Genomic DNA, 21,056 nt, shown 5'->3' with positions numbered 1-21,056 from the left:
GCACAAATTGCTTATTGTAGTAGGATAAGCAGGGCTACAAAAATTAGTTTTCATTCTTTTTGACAAGGCTGTTTGAATTTTTCTTTTAAAAAAGAACTGAACTAAACTGAGTCTAATACTTTCAACTACTTTATCGGACTATGTTCATTATAAAGGAAAAGGATGTACATGATTTCACCCACAGCATGAAAGAGTGAAGACTGAATTTGTATTAATTCAGTAAATTCAACTAATTGCAATTCAGGATGTGAGAGCTGAGCATTAAGAATGACGTACCTCTTGTCGTAAAGAATGCAGTCACATTTTAATAACTGAAATAAAGATAATGATGTAATAAATCATACAATAAAATAAAGAAATAAAGACAACAGATAGGATCTAAAGGTGATTTCCAACCCTCAGTTGGAGTGTGGAGATATCCCAGAATTCCAAGCGATCTCCAGACTACCGAAATCAGTTCCCCGGGGGGAAAGATGGCTGCTTGGGAGGGTGGATTCCTCTGCATTATATCCCTGCTGAGATCTGTCGCCTTCCCAAATCTTGTCTTCCTCGGGCTCCACCCATCACACTCACCAAAAATGCAAAGCCCTCTCAAGAAGTCCCAAATTTCTAGAGTTCTTTGGATGGAGAAATGAATGACTGCGGTGGGAAGGGATGTGTCCAAAGAATCCCAGTATCTTGGTGTGCGAGAAATTCCAACGGCAAACCAGAGCTTGGCTTGTGGCTTCTGGATCCTGCCTACTTTTGTTTATTTTCACGTAGTATTGTTAATAGTTACTTTTACCACCTTGGTGGGGTGAAGAAGCTTACAAAATGGAATACAATTTAAATAAATATCTGCCACCTAATATGCCCCTGTGAAGCAGGCCAGAAGCCTGCCGGTAGTGGTTCTGCTGGCACAGCTCACCAGGGTTATCAACCTACAGGTGGTGGCTGGAGCTCTCCTGGAATTATGGCTGATCTCCGGGAAATAGAGAAAATGGCTGCTTTGGATGGTGGGCTGAAAGGCTTTAGGCCCCGCTGAACTCTCTCACTTCTCCAAACTCTACCGTTCTCAAGCGCCACCCTCAAAATCTCCAGGAATTTCACAACCTGGAGCTGGCAACCCTATAGCTCCATGGCCTCAGTTGTGAGCCACAGGTTAACAGATCAGGGCCAGGCTCCAAACACCTGTAAAAAACAGGAAGGACACTCATCCCAGGTCTCATTCAGTTGGCTCAGATGTCCCCAGTTGTCAACACTCCTCTGGCCGATCCCCTTGATGGGCAGTGGAAAGTGCTGTCCAGTCACAGCCGACCCCTCAAGACAAGAGATGAGCAGAGGTGGTTTGCCACTGCCTGCCTCTGTGAAGCAACTCTGGGCTTTCATGGTGGTCTCCTCCCATCCAAATACTAACCAGGGCCTTGATAGCACCCTTCAAAACCTCTGGAGCCTGCGTTTCACCTGCAGTTTATTACAAGCTATGCCCATGTCTAGCTTGGTCCTGCAGAAGTCTCTTTCTTGGCTTCTTTTTCACTTAATTTACAGGCATATGTTAAATACATCAAATGCACACATTCCAGCTTGACAAAACAATACAACAATGAGACACATATTTTATTATCTTGTTTATAAATTAGACAGAAAAAAACACGTGTGATCATTTGGCTGGATTATCAACAATAGCAACTCCTTTCATGGAAATGCCCGTGTGGCATGGGTTCTGTGGAAACAGTATCTCATATGCTGTTGAATTGTCCTTTTTATGAGATAGGTAGGAAGAAGCACATAATCCCCTTCCTGCCTGGAAGTGAAGGCATTACAGATAAACAGAAGGTTATATATCTTTTAAACAGCCACAACTACGAGCTGTTGGAAGCGGTGGCTAAATTTTTAAATGGTGTTATTTTAACTCGTCAGAAATTGTAAAGTTGTAAAGGCTGTTATTATCTTGCTAAGTTAATCTTAAACAATTTATATGCCATTAAAGGTATTCGAAATCGAACTCCTTTCATGCTAAACTGCTGGCTTCCTTAGTTTTACCATTTGCGAAGTATAGGAATAACTGCCCAAAAGGCATATTCAGGCATATCAGCTTCTTCTAACACCTTAATCCAAAACACACTTACTTAAAAGCAAGACCCAACAACTTCAGGGAAACTTACTTCAAAGTCTCTGCTCACGGTAACGTCTAGGGTTGTAACCTTAGACTTATTTATTTTATTAAAGATAAATAAGAACTTACGATCAAGGTTAGACCATAGAAGTTCTTGGGCGCATTAGACAAAGTCTACAACAAAATTTGTTCAATGAAGCAAAAATGGAAACGGCTGTGCTGTCCAGGCCAAACTAGAATGGACTGAAAATTCACCCCAATTCAAGAACGCTGGTCTCTCATATTGTTTGCATCACACATCTGTATATTTGAAAACAGAAAAAGCATTTTGAAAATCCTGCTGCACAAGTCAATGATTAAGTATTTACTCCCATGCCATTGTGGACTATCAAAGAATTAAGTGTATTAAGTAGCTAAAAAGTCATTCTATGGAAGGTTTTTGTGGAGGTTTTTTTGGGTAACAACAGAATACAGTTATTAACCTTCAGGAGAAGGAAATTACCTCTCAAAATCCCATGTTTAAGTTACATTGACATAGTGACAGAGGGGATGAAAGTCAGGAAATTCAAAGTTAAAGCTGAATCCCTTTTCTTAGTCCACGTTATTGTCCTTTATCCCTTTACATTTAATTAAAACCCAGTTGCGGCCAGTTGATAATAAGCTGTACAGAAACCTGATTATGGGAATTGCTCGACTTCACAGCCTATTGTACGGGGCTTCCTCTCTCCAAGTCTGCCTGTCTATACCTCTCCAAATGCAAAACAGGGAAAAATAAACCCGGATGAGATTTGTGTTACCTTTTGTCCGAGCTATCAGGAAAATGGTACTAATGATATGTCTTCGCGTCAAGGTGAAGGCACAAATGTTATCAACAAGGTTGTGAAAGAATTGTGTTGCCTTTCTTCTACGTGATTCCTTATTAAAATGTTCTACAGTCCTTTCTTTTGAAAGACACTCTGCAGTCGGGTTTATTTTTGGAGGAAGAGAGCCAGCATGGTGCAGTAGTTAGGGTTGGGCTAAAATCTAGGAGACACAGGTTCGAATTCCCACTCTGTCATGGAAGTTTGCTGGGTTTGTTGGGGCATTCACACTCTTTCAGGCCCCTTCCGCGCATGCAGAATAATGCACTTTCAATCCACTTTCAATGCACTTTGCAGCTGTGCAGAATAGCAAAATCCACTTTCAAACAATTGTGAAAGTGGACTGAATGTGTATTATTCTGCATGTGCAGAAGGGGCCTCGGCCTAACTTATCCCAAAAGGCTGTTATGAGGATAAAATGGGGGTGAGGAGAATGATGTAAAAGGTTTCGGGTTCACGTTGGGCAGAAAAGCAGGGTATAAATTAAGTAAAACAAACAAGCACACAAATAAACAAACTGCATGTATTAATGTTGAAAAATAATATCGTAGCTCTCTGTGGACTATCAGGAGAGGCAGAATAGCTCCTAATGTAAAACAGTGCGTTACAATTCCATCTCACTTCAGGGCTCAGACTTTAGTTATCCTTCCTTAAACTGTCTGTCTGGAAAGAAATAAAACTCGTATATATGAACTGCACCACTCTGTAGATCTAACGATGAAATAACTATATAGTGAAGTTCCATCAAAGCTGTGCAGCCCAACGAGATAAGAGGAGAAACTAAAACCCATTTTGACACAGACAGGATTATATAACAAAGCAAAACTCTTGTTGATAGTTTCTTAGCAACTAGGGTGCAACCTGCCAAACACACAGAAGCTGACAACGTTATGGCATTTGACTTGATAAAGTCCCACGCAACTGCATGCAGAGCCACAAGGTATGGCAGTCAAGTTCCATCCACCTTCTTCTGCATGCCTCAACTATCACAGGGAATAAATTCATGGTCTGTGAGCTGTCTCTGACTAGCCCCATGCCTCCAGCCAATCGAGTAACACAAGTGTGGAGCTTACAATATGTCATCAAGGAGAAGAGGAGAAGGCTAGATGGAAACATGCACTGGTTCACCCCCTCTCCATAACTGTTAGGCATCATGCCCATTTGCCTACCCATGCCAGCTTGAGACTCTTTTATGCCCTACAGCACAGGTGTCAAACTCGCAGCCCTCCAGATGTTATGGACTACAGTTCACATCATCCCCTGCCAGCATGATGCTGGCAGGGGATGATGGGAACTGTAGTCCATAACATCTGGAGGGCCACGAGTTTGACACCTGTGCCCCACAGGAACCACTATATATCCAACCACTGCACTCATCGCTGGACTGAGCCCAGGTTTGCTTTTGGGGGGGTTATGTTTTTAGCAAATAGTGACAAATTCCCCCAGTCAATACTAATTTCCCTGTGGAACCTCTTGCCCACTAAGCCATTAATTTGTATGAGAGTGGGATATCCCTCTTTTCCCCGTCTGCTTGCCACCCGCAGCACATTCAGTTACACAACGCGGGGGAAGATTTTATTTCCCATAGAGAAAGTATATTCAGGACCAAATGACACCTCCATTACTCGGGTTGATTTATAGGCTGCATTTTGCTGACATGCAGTGCTTTAAACTGAAGCGGTTCCCACTTCGACGAGACCAGCAGCATTGACTACCCTCCTTTAGCTTTCTCCCAAGAACAAAAGACTGTTTTAATTCACACTTATTATCCAGTCCTCCGACTCCTTTTTTCATACCGTTAAGGTGAGCCTATGCAATTGGATTTTAGAATTACCTGTGGTCTTACTGCTGGATCAAACCAAATCAAACTTTGTGGTCTTACAAAGGATATGCCAGGATTTAGCTAACAACATAGCCAAAGTTCCTTGCTTCCAGAGAGGACAGTCTGGAGATGTCAGCCCTTTGAAAAACTGTTAAGGCTGCAGCCGTAATTATGTTGGCTTGCAACACAGGGCCAGGGGAGTCTTCTGGAGTCCAGAGGCAGTGGTGGGATCCCAAAATTTTAGTAACAGGTTCCCATGGTGCTGGGATTCAAACTGTGGCGTAGCGCCAATGGGGCTGGGCAGGGCACGACGGGGGCATGGCCAGGCATTCCAGGGGCGGGGCATTCCTGGGCAGGGCTGTGGCAAGGACGCAGCCGCTGCACCGGTCCTTGGGCGGGAAACGAATGCACGCAGGCGCAGGCTGCCACGCACGCCAGTGCACCGCCTGCTAGACGGCTTCAAGTTCTGCGCGCTACTGCTGAGAGGAGGGGCGTAACGAAGGCAAAAATCACGTGGCCAAATCACCAATTAGTAACCCCCTCTCGGCACACACAAATAATTAGTAACCTACTCTCGGGAACCTGAGAGAACCTGCTGGATCCCACCTCTGTCCAGAGCGTCTGGTCCAGATTCCTCTGGAGTCCTGAGGGTCTGGTAAAATGGACGAGTAGAAGCAAGCAGGTTCACCTTCACATCGTGGCCTTAATTTTATCAGCCCAGCCCAAACTTCATCAAAAGTTGGGCACTCCTAGGTCTTAATCCAATCAAGCCTTTCCCCACAGCATTGTCCATGCCTGAAAATGGAACGTTGTTTTGTTCCACGAAGTTTGTCCCGCTTATCATAGCCGGAGGGTCCATTTTTCCTATAACTAGACCCCCTAAACTGGGACAATTCGTCCTTGGATCTTTCTCCTCATGCCCAACATTGTTTCCTGTGAGCATTGCCAGTCGCTGCCTGTTGCTTCCTGGGACCTCTTCTGGATCAATAAATATTGCCCTTCCCATAATGCCCTCTTCTGTTCCCTCTATTGATCATTCCTCTTTATATCCTAGGCTTCTCAAATCTCTCTGTTTGCAATTTGCATGTGTATTTTTATTATCTGTAATCCTTTTAATAAACTTGTAATCCTCTTCCTACAATCCCGGTTTTGACGGATTTCTTCAGAAAGTGAACTCCATATACATAGGTGTGAATTTTCCCAATTACCTGCCTCTCGCATTGAAAGTCTGTTCTCAGCTAGTTCCTCCCAACTCAAAGGGAACAGACCAGGTTAATTTGGGTAACAGTGTATAAGACTTCAGCCTGACACCTCAGAGAGCCACTGCCAGTCTGAGTAGACAATACTGACCCTCACAGATCGGTTTGATCCAGCAGAAAACATATTCATGGGTGGTTGTGTTGATAGGACAGAACATGAGAGAGTTCCCTCAGATGGCACTTGCCAGAGGCCCAGGCATCCATCTTCTCTCCGGGGAACACAGATGGTTCTGCTGGCCCACAGTCAGACTTCGTCTCTTCTCCTTACTTCCTCCCAGGTTTGAATTCCAGTTTGGAGCCATGCCCTGAAGCCTCTATGCCCAGGGATGGAGGGAGAGGGAACTGTGCCCGGGGCACGACCGACCTGCCTGCCTGCGCCCCCCGTCTGCCCATGCCCCAACCTGCTCCCTGAGAGGGTCCTGGGGGGCGATTTTCCATCCCCATGTGACACCAATGGCACGTGCCCGGGGCACGGAGCCCTCCCCCGCCCCATTGCAGCTTTGCCACTGTCTATGCCTCAGGGCTATTGACACAGCTCACTTTCTGACCATACAGACTGTTAGACCCCTTCCATACATGCAGGATAATGCACTTCCAATCCACTTTCACAACTGTTTGCAAGTGGATTTTGCTATTCTGCACAGTAAAATCCAGCTGCAAAGTGGATTGAAAGTGCATTATTCTGCATGTGCGGAAGGGGCCTTAATGAGGCCATGTCAGAGAGGGCCAACATAGTGCGGTCCTTGGTTTGCAGTTTCTGCCGGAAAACAACTTGAATTAATAGATGTTCTTCAAAAGGTGGAGACTATGGCTCATTCCGCACATGCAGAATAATGCACTTTCAAACTGCTTTCAGTGCTCTTTGAAGCTGTGCGGAATAGCAAAATCCACTTGCAAACAGTTGTGAAAGTGGTTTGAAAACCACTTATTTGCATGTGCGGAAGGGGCCTGAGCATTATTTGCATGTGCGGAAGGGGCCTGAGTGATGACCACAAAGCAGAGGTGGGAACCAACCAGAGGGTTGGGGCATCATTTTCTAAAGCACCCAATATTTCCTCTGTTTGCCGCTGGTTCAAACAGAGCTAGTTGAAGTCTGAACAGAACTAAATGTGCAAAACGTTCATGCCGTTAACATGCACAAACATGCCATATTTGCTGCAAGGGGACATTTTAGGAAAACTTGCATCAAGAAAAGAAACACTTTTTAAGCAAATAAGTGAACAGACATTTTACGGGTGGCAGCTAAAACGAAAAGCAAAAAGAATGCCGTTCTGCCGTTGCGAAGTAAATTTGCTGGATCCGTTGGGCAAAAGGAGGAAGACCTAAAATTTAAGCTTGACAGCGGCAATATGCTCTGAATATCAGCAAAAAGGGTTCTGGGACTTCCAGTGTAATAGGTAGTACTATAAATAAATGACTGGAGCCATCAAAGGAAGTCTTAGCCCACACCAAAAGAGAGAGGAGAGAGCAGGCGAAGAGCCACACAAGACAGACGACAAGAACGCATCGTTACTGAGCAATTATTGAGGACAGTGTATTTGAGAACGTACAGCACTGGCAAAGATTGCCAAAGAGCATATAACGAAGGTCATATGACAGTTTTCCTAGATAGGCTTGAGACAGGCTGGTCAAGACAGGGGAGCAGCCCTGAGTAAACAAGATATAGAACGCAAACAACCCTGCAGAGGGCAAAAATGAAGAGAAGTATTACAGGAAGTCCATTGGAAATGCCCACATTTTTATCCTCTGAAGGGATAGGAATAGGCTTGCCAGTCTCCAGGTGGGAGCTGGGGTTGTCCCAGAATTGCAGCTTATCTCCAGACTACAGAGACTGGTTCTCCCAGAAGAAACGGCTGCTTTGGATGGAGGCCTCTGTGGCATCAAATCCCTGCAGAGCTCTCCTTGCCGCCCTCCGCCCCCCCCCCCAATAAACTCTGTTCTCACCACGCAGTACCCCTAAATCTGCAGACATCTTCCAAGCCAGCAATGGAAGCCTTAGACAAGACAAAATATCAACTAGGTTGCATAACTATTTCTTCATACATTATGCAGAGATCTTTGACTTTGCAATATGTATGGATATTCTCCTCAGACAGTCCAGCATCGTGCAGTAGTTAAGACCAGTGAGCTGAAATCTGGAGAGTCAGGCTTGGTATCTCATTCCTCCACAGGAGTGGCGGGCTCTAATTCTGGTGAACCAGGTTTGTTTCCTCGCTCCTCCTATTGAAGCCTGCTGGGTGACCTTGGGCCAGTGACAGTTCTCTCAGAATTCTCTAAGCCCCACTTACCTCTCAAAGTGTCGGTTGTGGGGATGGGAGGGGAAGTTTAAAAGCCGCTTAGAAGAAGGAGGAGGAGGAGGAGGAGGAGGAGGAGTTTGGATTTATATCCCCCCTTTCTCTCCTGTGGGAGACTCCAAGGGGCTTACAATCTCCTTGCCCTTCCCCCCTCACAACAAACACCCTGTTAGATAGGTGGGGCTGAGGGAGCTCAGAAGAGCTGTGACTAGCGCAAGGTCACCCAGCTGGTGTGTGTGGGAGTGCACAGGCTAATCTGAATTCCCCAGATAAGCCTCCACAGCTCAGGCGGCAGAGCTGGGAATCAAACCCGGTTCCTCCAGATTAGAGTGCACCTCCTCTTAGCCACTACGTCACTGCTGCTCTTAGCCGCTACGCCACTGCTTATGGTTGAGAAAAATAGGATAGAAACCCAAACTCTTCTTCTCTTCAAATGAGCAATAAAGAAGGCTACAGATATAACGGCAGCCTTTGGTGCTTTCATAGCAGCTGTCTGGGATACTGTATATATCCGAAACAGTCATGATTTTAGTCTTGCGAGCAGCAGGCACCTGTGATGTGTACAATCGCTGTCTGCTATTGCAAGTTACAACTTTGGCTTCTTTCTTTTCCATTTTTCCCTCACAGACCCAGCATAATACTGTAATGGAGCAACAAAGCAACTCCCGGAGTTTACAAGCATTCTTTCTTGTGTTTGTAACACGCACACATGCCGAGAAGGGGAAAAGCAGTACATAAGATGCAGAGTTTGGTTATTCAGATTCAGGAGAACGGATTTACTGTAAGATTAAAGCAGTGCTTCCGGACTTCACCAACGCACAGGAACTAGCTTGCACAAAAGAAGACAACCGTTCCAATATATTTCTCTGTTTCTTCAGCTCCAGAGCTCAGTATAAAGACATGTTATATTTATCTTTAACATTACAAACACACTAGCGACTTCCATTAACCAAATAATTGGGGGGGGGGCGGAAGGGGGGAGGACAGATTTTCACATCCTACAGGTAACCCTTTAGATACAAGCCTCCTTTAATATGAACATGATTTAAGCAATTATAATGATCCATTCAAGCATTTCCATGTTTAAGCTACTGTGAACACATTCCAAATACACCGCATACTTAGGAGAGGCATCCATTGTGGGTACGCAGCACCCATTACGGCCTTTCATTACACTTACAATAGTTTGAAAATACTACAGCAAGCTCACATTTGAGGCAACTCTGATCCACAGAACCGCGGCCCAACAGAGATGCTTTGAATTGCTTCTTTTATTATATTCTCCCAGAAAAGAGACAGGCAGGTAATAATCCTTCTACAGTAACTGAGAGACAAGGGCACTCGTCCGACAAATGCATTTAAATGCTCCGACAATAACATTGTTTCAAAGCCAATTATAAAATGCTGATCTGATTAGGAACGTAGGAATCGTCCTCTTCAATCAGAGTAATAACCCATTCCATCTATGACAATCTCTGACAATGACACCCACCATTGATTTATCAGAGGGTGGCATGCCATATGTACCGGTCTCATTTGCTTTGTGCCTTCAAGCATCAAAGGGGTTGTCATTCCTCCCAGCACATAATCAAAGGGAAGGGAGAAACCGAACGGCACAAAGGCTCAACAAAACACAGTTAGGCCACCCCACAATTATAACTTGGGTACCAGTTAAAAAAAGACCCACACAAGTTCCACTCTCCAAGTCTCAGTTTTGCCAGCTAGACTTTGATTAAACAAAAACAGGCCCAGTCAGTGCTACGAATCCAGAGGTGGGATCCAGCAGGTTCTCACAGGTTCCCGAGAGTAGGTTACTAATTATTTGTGTGTGCCGAGAGGGGGTTACTAATTGGTGATTTGGCCACATGATTTTTGCCTTCGTTACGCCCCTCCTCTCAGCAGCTTAGCTGCGTAGAACTTAGGGCAAGCCGTCTCAGCAGGAGGTGCAATCAAGCAGGCGATAGCGCTGCAAGCAGCCTTCCGCGCCTCGCGTGCATTCATTATCCCGCCCAAAGAGCGACCCGGCGCCCAGCCCGCATGCTGTGCGCTTAAAGACACACCCACCCAGGAATGCCCGCCCACGCCCCCGTCGTTCCCCATCCAGCCTCATTGGCGCTACGCCACAGTTTGAATCCCACCACCATGGGAACCTGTTACTGAAATGTTTGGATCCCACCACTGTACGAATCCCAGCGTAACCACGCGATCTCCAATTCCCTTTCAGCGGAGTCACATCCATTTTCAGCAGTTCTCCCTATCACGGTTCTCATTGCTCCAATCTAGCTTTGTTAAATTATTAAAGTGGTTAATTAGGAAAGTCAAACTATGAAGGGCATAATGAAGAATGAGCTTGAAAATAAATGAAGCTAGCAACGTAGCTGGCTTCCTAACCCATACACACGCGGTGAGACAAGATGGCAAACTCCCACTTTGTTCATGGAACAGTCCCACGGGCAACAGTGACAGGAAGTGACTTCCCCAAGGTCACCCTGGGACCATCATGGCCAGGAGGGGATTCGGCCAAGATCTCTGATCCAAGACCAACAGGCACACTGGGTCATTCAAGCGCATGTCGCTCTGTGTAGTGCAGGAGTCCCCAACATGGTGCCTGCTGATACCTTTTCTGGAACTCACCAAATGTCATTAGAAAATGGGCGTAACTAGGTGGGGCTTCTGCCCAACAGGGCTTGTAATTAGCTGTGCAGATGAAAGACATCATATTAAGCTGAACTTTTGCCTGACATGTTGAAGAGGTCCTAATACAGTTTTATGTATATACACATTTTGTGACTGACTCCATCTTCTGTGGAAGACATTCTGTGAGTGTGTCCATCACCCTGTGTCAGAATTCCAAAGGGGCCCACAGGCTCAAAAAGTTTAGGGATACCTGGTGTTGTGCTTATCCATTTGCCTTGGTAAAAATAGATAGCGACAAGTTCACAGCAACATGTTTGTAATGTGATAACTGACCTGTGTACATGAAAGCATAACAGGGCTGTACCCAATAAAAAAGGAACATTACATGTAAACGGGGGTCAATGTTCAAAAAGAACGCTTCTCCTTACAATGCAGAATCTTCTCTCCAGTCGATTCCCCGCCCACCATTAGATGTGCGCTCCTCTCGGCAAATACCCCGGGGTCCTGCAGCACTCCCCATTACACCAGCAGTGACAATGCAGCGACAACGCAGTCACCCCGATTCTGCCACTCCTCCCACCCCTCAGCGTGCATCATTTCGGAACCTGGTCGGAAGTACACCTTTTTGAAACCGTGCGCCGAACACGGAGCAGGGGTCCCCTCTACTTTCAGTTTTGAAGTGGGGAATTGACCTCCGTTAGCAGGTATTGCGTTCACATGATTCCTGAACTGAGCTTCCACTCATGATCATTTTCCTACATGGAATATATACTAATTCTTAATATTAATGTTCGATCTCATGACAAAGGAAGGGAGGAAGGGAACGAGACACGTCTATCTCCCAGAGAACATGTACGCTCAACAGAACTCCAAAAATTGTAGCACAGAAATAGTGGGAAACAAATAGATGGTACAAAAATCCCAAGATTTCGAGATTTAAGCATCTATATGACAAGGTTACATGCAAACTCAGAAGCCGCATAATATTTGGAACCACCAAAATGACACTGAATACGTGCAACTCTTCAACAGGCTGGACGTTTCAAAGGGAGATGACAGGATATTTCAGGCCAAGATCTTAAAACCGCATCCCACCACCTTTTTTTGCACGAAATGCTGCGAAGATACTCTGTGGCTTCTGCCTAGGATTTTGCTTTTGATCAGTGCAGCTGCCAGCAGTATGTTTCAAGAAAGCCATCTAAGGAAAAAAAGATCCACACAAGTTAAGTTTGGCAAAAGTCAGATAGGCATTCAAAATCGGCGAACTAACCTCTCAGTGAAGTTCACTGAGCACAAAAAGTTCTGTTGTCTTCTAATCTGCTGCTTCTCTCCCCCACCTCCTTACCTAATAGAAACCAGACTCTTATTGCTGTGAAACTGTTAGTCACTGAAATTCTCTGGTCAGCTCTCTGGTTGGCTTGTTCAGATCTTCAGTAAATAGTGACAGGAGAAATAGTATGGTTTCTGATTAGAAAATGTGTCAGCTAAGGATATATTTTACCCAGTCTATATGCAAAATATAGCATAAGTAAAGCTGGATCAGTAAAGCCTGTGGTGGCTTATAAACACCCATCTCCACTGGCTGCCTGTCGAGTACCAGGTTATCTTCAAGGTACTGGTTTTGACCTCTAAGGCTGTAAGCGGTCTTGGACCCACAAACCTTAGCGACCGCCTCTCTCCATATTGCCCAGGCAGGCCCCTCCAAGAGAGGAGCCTCTTGGAAATCCCTGGCCCAAAAACCATCCGGCTGGCCTTGACGAGGGCCAGGGCCTTCTCGGTCCTGGCCCTACCTGGTGGAATATCCTCCCGTCTGAGAATAGGGCCCTGCGGGATCTGAAGGCGGAGTGGAGGTGAAGTGAATATTGGCAGAAGAAACAGTAACAGCTTGAGATATGCAGATGACATCATAACGCTGTCAGAAAATAGTGAGCGTCTGAAACGACTCCTGGTGAAGCTGGAGAGCCACTGCCAGTCTGAGTTGACAATACTGACTTCGATGGACCATGGGTCTCATTCGGTATAAGGCAGCTTCGTGTGTTTCAAGAAACTGTTATGCTTCATACCCTCACCCATCAGATCACCACCACCCCCCAGCAAATTTCAGAAACATGAAAGAACAGCTCCAAGACCCTTTCTGCACATGCAGAATAATGCTCTTTCCATCCGCTTTCAATGCACTTTGCAGCTCGATTTTACTGTGCGGAATAGCAAAATCCTCTTGCAAACAAATGTGAAAGTGGATTGACCGTGCATTATTCTGCATGTGCGGAAGGGGCCCAAGTCCTCGTGGAATGGAGAGAAAAGCATCTTAACGTCGCATGTCTCTGAAGGTGCCAGCCACAGAGGCAGGCAAAATGTTCGTAGAAAACCTATCAGACCACAGGCCAGAGAACCCACAACAGCTACCTGGTGGAAGTCCCTACTTACTAAGACCCAGGCCCTGCAGGACCCGGTTCAGTTCCACAGGGCCTGTAAAACTGAGATATTTCACCAGGACTATGGTTGAGATCAGCAATGATTCCACTCTATCTGGCCTCCCTTTCCCTGTTTCTCTCCCATTCTTCTCTTTCCTTCCTTGGTTTTCCCCATCCTTCTCCTCCATTTCCTTTTCTTTCCCCCTCTCATCCCCTTCCTGATTGGCCTCCTCATTTGTGCCATCCATTTCATGAAGGTGCTGTCTGGTGTTTTATGTCTGAGGATTTTAACACTTGATAAAAGTTTGAATAAAATCTCCATTTTACTTTATCTTTTCACGTTAGCCATCCTCATTTGGACTTCAATCGGGAATGGGTGGAATAAAAATAAAATAAAATTGAAAATAAATGGGAAATTTGAATTATTGCATGATAGAGGAAGATATTTGGCACTCTAAGCAGGCAGATAAGCATTGAGACTGCACTCTAAATGCAGCAGTGGCGTAGTGGTTAAGAGCAGGTGCATTCTAATCTGCAGGAACCGGGTTTGAGTCCCCGCTCTGCCGCTTGAGCTGTGGAGGCTTATCTGGGGAATTCAGATTAGCCTGTGCACTCCCACACGTGCCAGCTGGGTGACCTTGGGCTAGTCACAGCTTTTCGGAGCTCTCTCAGCCCCACCACCTCACAGGGTGTTTGTTGTGAGGGGGGAAGGGCAAGGAGATTGTAAGCCCCTTTGAGTCGCCTGCAGGAGAAAAAGGGGGGATATAAATCCAAACTCTTCTTCTTCTCTTCTATGCATGCTCTGGACATGGTATGGGGGCCGCTCCTGTAGTTGAGACAGACACATGTATAGGCCATTTGGGTAACAAGGCCAAATGAAGGAAAGGAACCAGATGGTGGTCAATTTGTCCATTTTTTTCCTTGTTAGATCCAATCATAACAAATGGCTTACATATACTGTCAAAGGCTTTCGGGCTGGAAACAACTGGCTACTGTGCATTTTCTGAGCTGTGTGGCCATGGTCTGGTGGCTTTAGCTCCTAATCTTTCACCTGTATCTGTGGCGGGCATCTTCAGAGGCATGTCATGGTGAGATGCATTTCTCTCCGTGGCACCAAACACATATCTCACTGTGACATGCCTCTGAAGAGGCCCATCATAGATGCGGGCCCAATGTTGGAGCAAAAATTACCAGACCACGGCCACCCAGCCCGGAAAACCCACAACAGCCAACCGGTTTACAACTCTTAACATTCATTTCAAACCAAAACCCAACCATTATCTAGAAAGTTATCTAACATCACCGTACATTTGCAGAAGGATGCAAATGAAATAATTGCTCCGCCTGGCCAAGAAACAACAACCCCTGGGTATGTAGAGAGCCAGCGTGGTCTAGTGGTTAAGAGCAGGTGTATCTTAATCTAGAGAACCGAGTTTGATTCCCCACTCCTCCACCCAAGTGGCAGAGGCTTATCTGGTGAACCGGATGTGTTTCCGCACTCCTACATTCCTGCTGGGTGACCTCAGGCTAGGCACAGTTCTCTCCGAACTCTGTCAGCCCCACCTACCTCACAAAGTGTCTGTTGCGGGGAGAGGAAGGGAAAGGAGCTTGTAAGCCACCTTGAGTCTCTTTAAAGGGGAGAAAGGTGGGGTATAAATCCAAACTTTTCTTCTTCTTCTAGACAAGTGGCGGCATTTCCCCCCTGCCCTGCTACATCATTCTTTTCCCTAGGCTGTGGGAAAAGGCATCCCAATATAGAAGAAGAAGAGTTTGGATTTATATCCCCCCTTTCTCTCCTGCAGGAGACTCAAAGGGGCTTACAATCTCCTTGCCCTTCCCCTCTCACAACAAACACCCTGTGAGGTAGGTGGGGCTGAGAGAGCTCCGAGAAGCTGTGACTAGCCCAAGGTCACCCAGCTGGCGTGTGTGGGAGTGCACAGGCTAATCTGAATTCCCCAGATAAGCCTCCACAGCTCAGGCGGCAGAGCTGGGAATCAAACCCGGTTCCTCCAAATTAGATACACGAGCTCTTAACCTCCTACGCCACTGCTGCTCCTATATAACTGCACAAGTACAGGGGGTGTGCCTGTCATAATGCTCTCCTTCTTGCATAGGGAAAAGCGTGACCCGCGCAGTGGTACCACAGCAGCAATAGTGCGTTGACAAGACAGGAAAAGCCACATCCACAGCTCTGATCCTGTTGCATGCCACAGTGCTTATCTTGGCTGCTTTTCTTGGCCACTTAAAGGCTGGAGCAGCTGTTGTCTACGGCCATGTTGCTGTATCTGGTTCAGGGCTCCATTCTTCAGGCAGCGACATGTCATCATAAGGAAGAAGTGCCAACTGAGGGGGGGAAATGCAAGCCAGGACTAATTAGCTAGCACAGTCAGGACACAGTGATACAAGCCTCAACTAAAGAAAACAGGCATTTTTCACAATCGAGGGACAGAACAAATGGACGTACACAAGCGCCCTCAACACAAATGGCTCACGGCAATGCTAGCAAGGGGCTTTCAAGGCAAATGATTAAGCGGAGGTGGTTTGGCATTGCCTTTCTCTACAGAGTCTTCCTTAGTGGTCCCTCTCCAAGAAATGACCCTGCCTGGTTTCCAAGATTTGACAACCTGCCTCCCATCCAGATAGTGAATTGCATGTGTATCTTATGGCGACCCCAGCAAAGGGCTTTCAAGGGGCTTGGACCCATTGCAGTTCATCTTCCACCCTGGCCACAAGACAGAGACTGAACTGGTCACCACAGATGAGCTCCATTGACAGATAGACTGAGGGGGATCAGCGCTGCTGGTGCTTTTAGATCTTACCGCAGCATTTGACACGGTCGATTACGATCCTTTGGTCCACCACCTCGATGTTCAAGATTACGGAGAACAGCCAGAGGTGGCATCCAGCAGGTTCTCACAGGTTCTTGAGAGTAGGTTACTAATTATTTGTGTGTGCCGAGAGGGGGTTACTAATTGGTGATTTGGCCACGTGATTTTTGCCTTAGTTACACCCCTCCTCTGCTCCTCAGCAGTAGCGCTCAGAACTTGAAGCAGTCTAGCAGGAGGTGCACCAGCGTGCGTGGCAGTCTACGCCTGCATGCATTAGTTTCCCGCCCAAGGACCGGCGCAGCGGCTGTGTCCTTGCCACAGCCCTGCCCAGGAATTCCCCGTCCCTGGAATGCCCGGCCACGCTCCCGTCATGCCCCGCCCAGCCCCATTGGCGCTGCGCCACAGTTTGAATCCCACCCCCATGGGAACCTGTTACTAACATTTTTGGATCCCACCCCTGGGAACAGCCTTAAACTGGTTGACCCAATTTCTTCAGGAGTAGGGACAGTGGGTAGCATTGGGGGAGGGAAAGTCCCAGTGACATCCCCTTGTGTGGGGTGCTGCAGGAGGTAATCCTTTCCCTGATATCATGTAACATCTATATGCGACCCCTGGCACAGCTGGTCCAGAGCGTTGGGTGGGGTTGACATCAATATACGGATGACACCCACCTTTTTCTGTGGATGGAGGGCCAGTTGGCCATTGCCCCAGATAGTTTGGTCCAGTGTTTGGAGGCTGTTGAGAGATGGTTGAGCCAAAGCAGGCTGAAATTAAATCCATGGAAGACAGAGGTCCTGTGCCTGGGACAAGGGGGGTCCAGACTGGGGATTCCAACCGTCGATATTGGACAGTGAGGCTTTAACACATGCCTCTTCTGTAAAGACCGTGGGTGTGATCCTGGAGTCCTTCCTGTACATGGAGGCCTAGGTTGTACATACAGCCAGGATGGCCTTTTTCCACCTTTGTCAAGCCTGACAGTTGACCAGCTATCTTTCCCATACAGACCTGGCCACACTGATCCATGAGACAGTCACCTCCAGGCTAAATTATTGTAGCTTGCTCTAAGCTGGCCTACCCTTGAGACTAGCCCAGAAACTGCAGCTGGTCCAGAATGCAGCTACAAAAATGCTAACTGGGACACCAGTGAGGGAGCACGTTATGCCAGTGCTGTACTGGCTGCAATGGTTGCTAGTTGAATTCTGGACTGTTTTCAAGGTTCTGGTATTAACCTGTAAGGCTTTGAGTGGTCCAGGACCATCATATCTTTGGGACTGTATATGTTCATGTCATTCATGGAGAACCTCCTGTTCTCTGATAGTAATCTACTGGTGGTCCCTGGCCCCAGGGACATTTGGCTGAGTTCCACCAGAGCCAGGGCCTTCTTGGCTCAGAGCTGGGGGTAGGAGAGTTGTGCATATTTTTCTCTGTTGAGTGAACACAAATGACAGACGAGAAGAAGAAGAGAAGAATTTGGATTTGTGCCCTGTCTTTCTCTCCTGCAAGGAATTTCAAAGCGGCTTACAAACTCCTTCCCTTCCCCTTCCCACAATAGACACCTTGTGAGGTAGGTGGGGCTGAGAGAGTTCAGAGAGAACTGTGACTAGCCCGAGATTACCCAACAGGTTTCATGTGTAGGCACAGGGAAACAATTCCAGTTCGCCAGGTAAGAGTCTGCCACTCATGTGGAGGAGCGGGGAATCGAACCCGGTTCTCCAGATTAGAGTCTGCCACTCTTAACCTCCACACCACGCTGGCACTAGGGACACTAGCAATGTACTGATGGTGGTGACAAGGGTTTAGTTTGGGCAATAGCCTTGTCATTAAAATAGTTTCAGAAGGTAGAGCACTCAGAATCCAGCCAACTGGCATCTTAGAGAACAACAATATGTTCAAGGTATAAGCTTTCGAGAGTCAAAGCTCCCTTCATCTCCAAGGTGCTCTAAGATGCTACTCTTAAGGGGCTACTAAGGTGCTACTTCATCTCTAAGGACCCAAATCCAGAGGTGGGATCCAGCAGGTTCTCACCAGTTCCTGAGAGTGGGTTACTAATTATTTGTGTGTGCTGAGAGGCGGTTGCTAATTGGGTCTGCTTTTCCATTAGAAATTCCATTAGGTCCAAAAATCATAAAGTCCTGTGGTTTCCTATGTGGCTGGTTAGCAAAGGTAGAAAACGGGATAATTCTCCCTGTTGGGCTGTTTTAAAAACATGTTTTAGTAATATGGTAAAGTTCCTTGTTTAAGGAAAGTATCCTTTTGATTTCTAGAAACAAAATTAAGTATTTGAAAGTATTAAGTATTTGACAGGCAGTCAATTAGAGGAGAAGTAGTTGTTTCTGTTGGCAGTAGACGATAGGACTTGCTATAATGAGTTTAAATTATGGACAGAAAGATACCAGCTGGAAATTAGGAACTTTTTTTTAACAGTAAGAGTTTTTTACAGTAACAGAGAAATTATTAATGCCCCGCCCCGGAATGCCCGCCCCCGCCCCTGTCATGCCCCGCCCAGTCCCATTGGCGCTACGCCACTGTTTGAATCCCACCACCATGGGAACCTGTTACTAAAAGTTTTGGATCCCACCACTGCCCGAATCTAACTGTTCATGAATAAAGGTTCCCCCCAAATCGATTCTGCTAAACAATCAGAACTACGATTTCTGGTTTATAAGATCCAAACAGTTTCTAGCTAGAAAATATTCTGCAACTGAATTTTATCCATCTGTAACATCATTGTTATTTTTTAAAAAATTCATACTAGTAAGCTAATATACGCTATCCTTCCACCCCAAGCTTTTATTCCCATGTGCTCTCCCACATGCATTACACTGAATTTTTTTTCCTCGTAGCAAAAGCCACATCTTCAACCTACACCTTCTTGCTGAAGAATAGCTTGAGTCAGATACTCAAACAGGTGCTTCGAAAGCCTAAATGATACAGCCAGCAACACAAGTCGCAGCTGATGTAGACTTTTCCAAACCCTTTTTAGTATTCTGTGGCAGCTGTGACCTGGTAAAATCTAATTATTTCTCTAGGACCCCTTGGAATTGTTCGAGAAGATTTGTTACAGTTCCTAGCTGATGCATTAGGCACTTGGCCAGGCTTCACCGACGGAGATAGCTGAATGTGCATTCTACGTATCTTTTTATGAACTTTCGACTGATACATGTAAAGGTATGCACCAGCATGAGTTGCAATCTGTCGAAGGATGCCGGCGGGCTGAACCGCAAATCCTCTGCCTTTGCAGAATGGCCAGGCCAGCAAGACACTGAAATGCAATCTGCAGTTAGCTTCAGTCATCCACGCATCCCCAACTAACGTGTCTGCTGCGCTGATGCAAATGGAGAGTGACACTAGAAAAGAACAGGGTTAAATGTTTCCACCCTTTTTTTTTAATCCCGCAATTTCTCAGGTTCCTAACGATTTCCATGGCCGCGCGAGTTTTAAATGACCAGATCTGTCGTGAACTTAATTGAGCTTGGCCTCTCCGGCCTCTGATGCCCACGAAAGCGCAGCCGGCGAACAATGGGGGTCAGCCAGGCTCTTATCTGGCGCTTCCACTGATAGCACGGAGCCTCTTGCTCTCGAACCCAAGGCACCACGCTGCTATGCCAGGAGCCCAGAGATGAGATAAGGAAAACTAAGCCGATGGACAAAATGCAACCAACGACATAGGAGACAGCTGCCTGAATTCACAGGCAAGGAAATACGTGCAGAGAAAATCAGTTGCCGAGAAATGTAAACTGTGCTCCGTCCATGCCTCTTCCCCCGGTTAATATACTACTAGTCGAAAGAAAGCTAAACTGCAAGGAAACCCACCCGATATTTTAAATGGCCTTATCAGTGAGATAAGCAGACACGAGTATCTACAATGTTGTATCTAGTCCAATCGGTATTTCCTAACACAGCCTGTAATCTCCAAGCTGCTCTCTGCAAAGTGATGCTTCTATGGAATCCCTGCAAAGCCGGAGGCTGCCGACTGCCAGCCGGCTTCAGAAAGAAGCACCACTGAAAGCAGATTAACATCCTGTTCCTGCAGCGGACCCAAGATCCAGTTAGTCGTGGTTTTGCAACTCCTAGAAATTCACACTGCCAAGCCCCGGTTTTGCTGCTCAAGGTACTCAGTTGTGCAGAGGAGGGGGAAGAAACCCCATCACCCATATGATGCCCTTTGCTATAGCAGCAGCAACTCCTAGGCAAATGTTAGACTTAAGCATCGTAGAGACCATCAAGAGGCTCAGGGTTTAAGCTTGCAAGAGCCAACGCTCCCTTCGTCTCCAGGTGCTCCTGGACTCGACCGCAATCGACACAGCTACCCTCTGAAGCGAGGCAAAACCTTGGGCATTGATGCCAGTTCTAACACATCCGCTGTGCCCCCCAGAGACCAACTGCACCATTCGTCCGTCACAAAAAGGGCTGGTCCCCCCTGAAGCCTGATGCCAGAGTTTCTGCTGGTAAACTCACCAGCAGCCCAGCACCGGAGGATCAAGCAAAATTAAGCTCAAAGAATCCCATTTATTGGTCTCACTCCTCGATCCCTGGGGGCAGCCTATCGCCCACACCTCAATTAAAACGGCTTAAGGGATCCCCGCCGCTCTAACCCATCCGCAGGGCTCAGTTGCTGTCCGCAAGCAGCTGAACGTGGAAATGTTTCAGGCGAGCACCGAAACCCTGAGGACGGCAAAGCCCACCAAGCGTCGAGTTGGGCAGGCAAACCTGGATTTTGCCTCCTCTGACGCCCTCTGGTGTCTGCCGGGCTCCACTGTGTGACAGTTTGCTCATCCAGTTGCCAGCCTGAAGCGGAGCCAGAGTCCGGCCCCTTGATGACATCACCCCTTCCTTCAGCCACTGTG

At 46.7% G+C, this 21,056-nt stretch overlaps 1 protein-coding gene across 1 annotated transcript in view; it reads right to left on the bottom strand.

Annotated features, from left to right (window-relative positions):
* MACROD2 (mono-ADP ribosylhydrolase 2) overlaps window positions 1–21,056 on the bottom strand; it is a 1,251,138-nt gene that overhangs the window by 1,107,790 nt on the left and 122,292 nt on the right. The gene's annotated exons all lie outside the window — the stretch shown is intronic.

The sequence above is a fragment of the Sphaerodactylus townsendi genome, linkage group LG01 (assembly GCF_021028975.2).
Source record: "Sphaerodactylus townsendi isolate TG3544 linkage group LG01, MPM_Stown_v2.3, whole genome shotgun sequence".
Classification (NCBI taxonomy): Eukaryota; Metazoa; Chordata; class Lepidosauria; order Squamata; family Sphaerodactylidae; genus Sphaerodactylus; species Sphaerodactylus townsendi.
The sequence above is the reverse complement of the archived record's forward strand: the minus strand, read 5'-3'. Positions and strand labels throughout refer to the sequence as shown.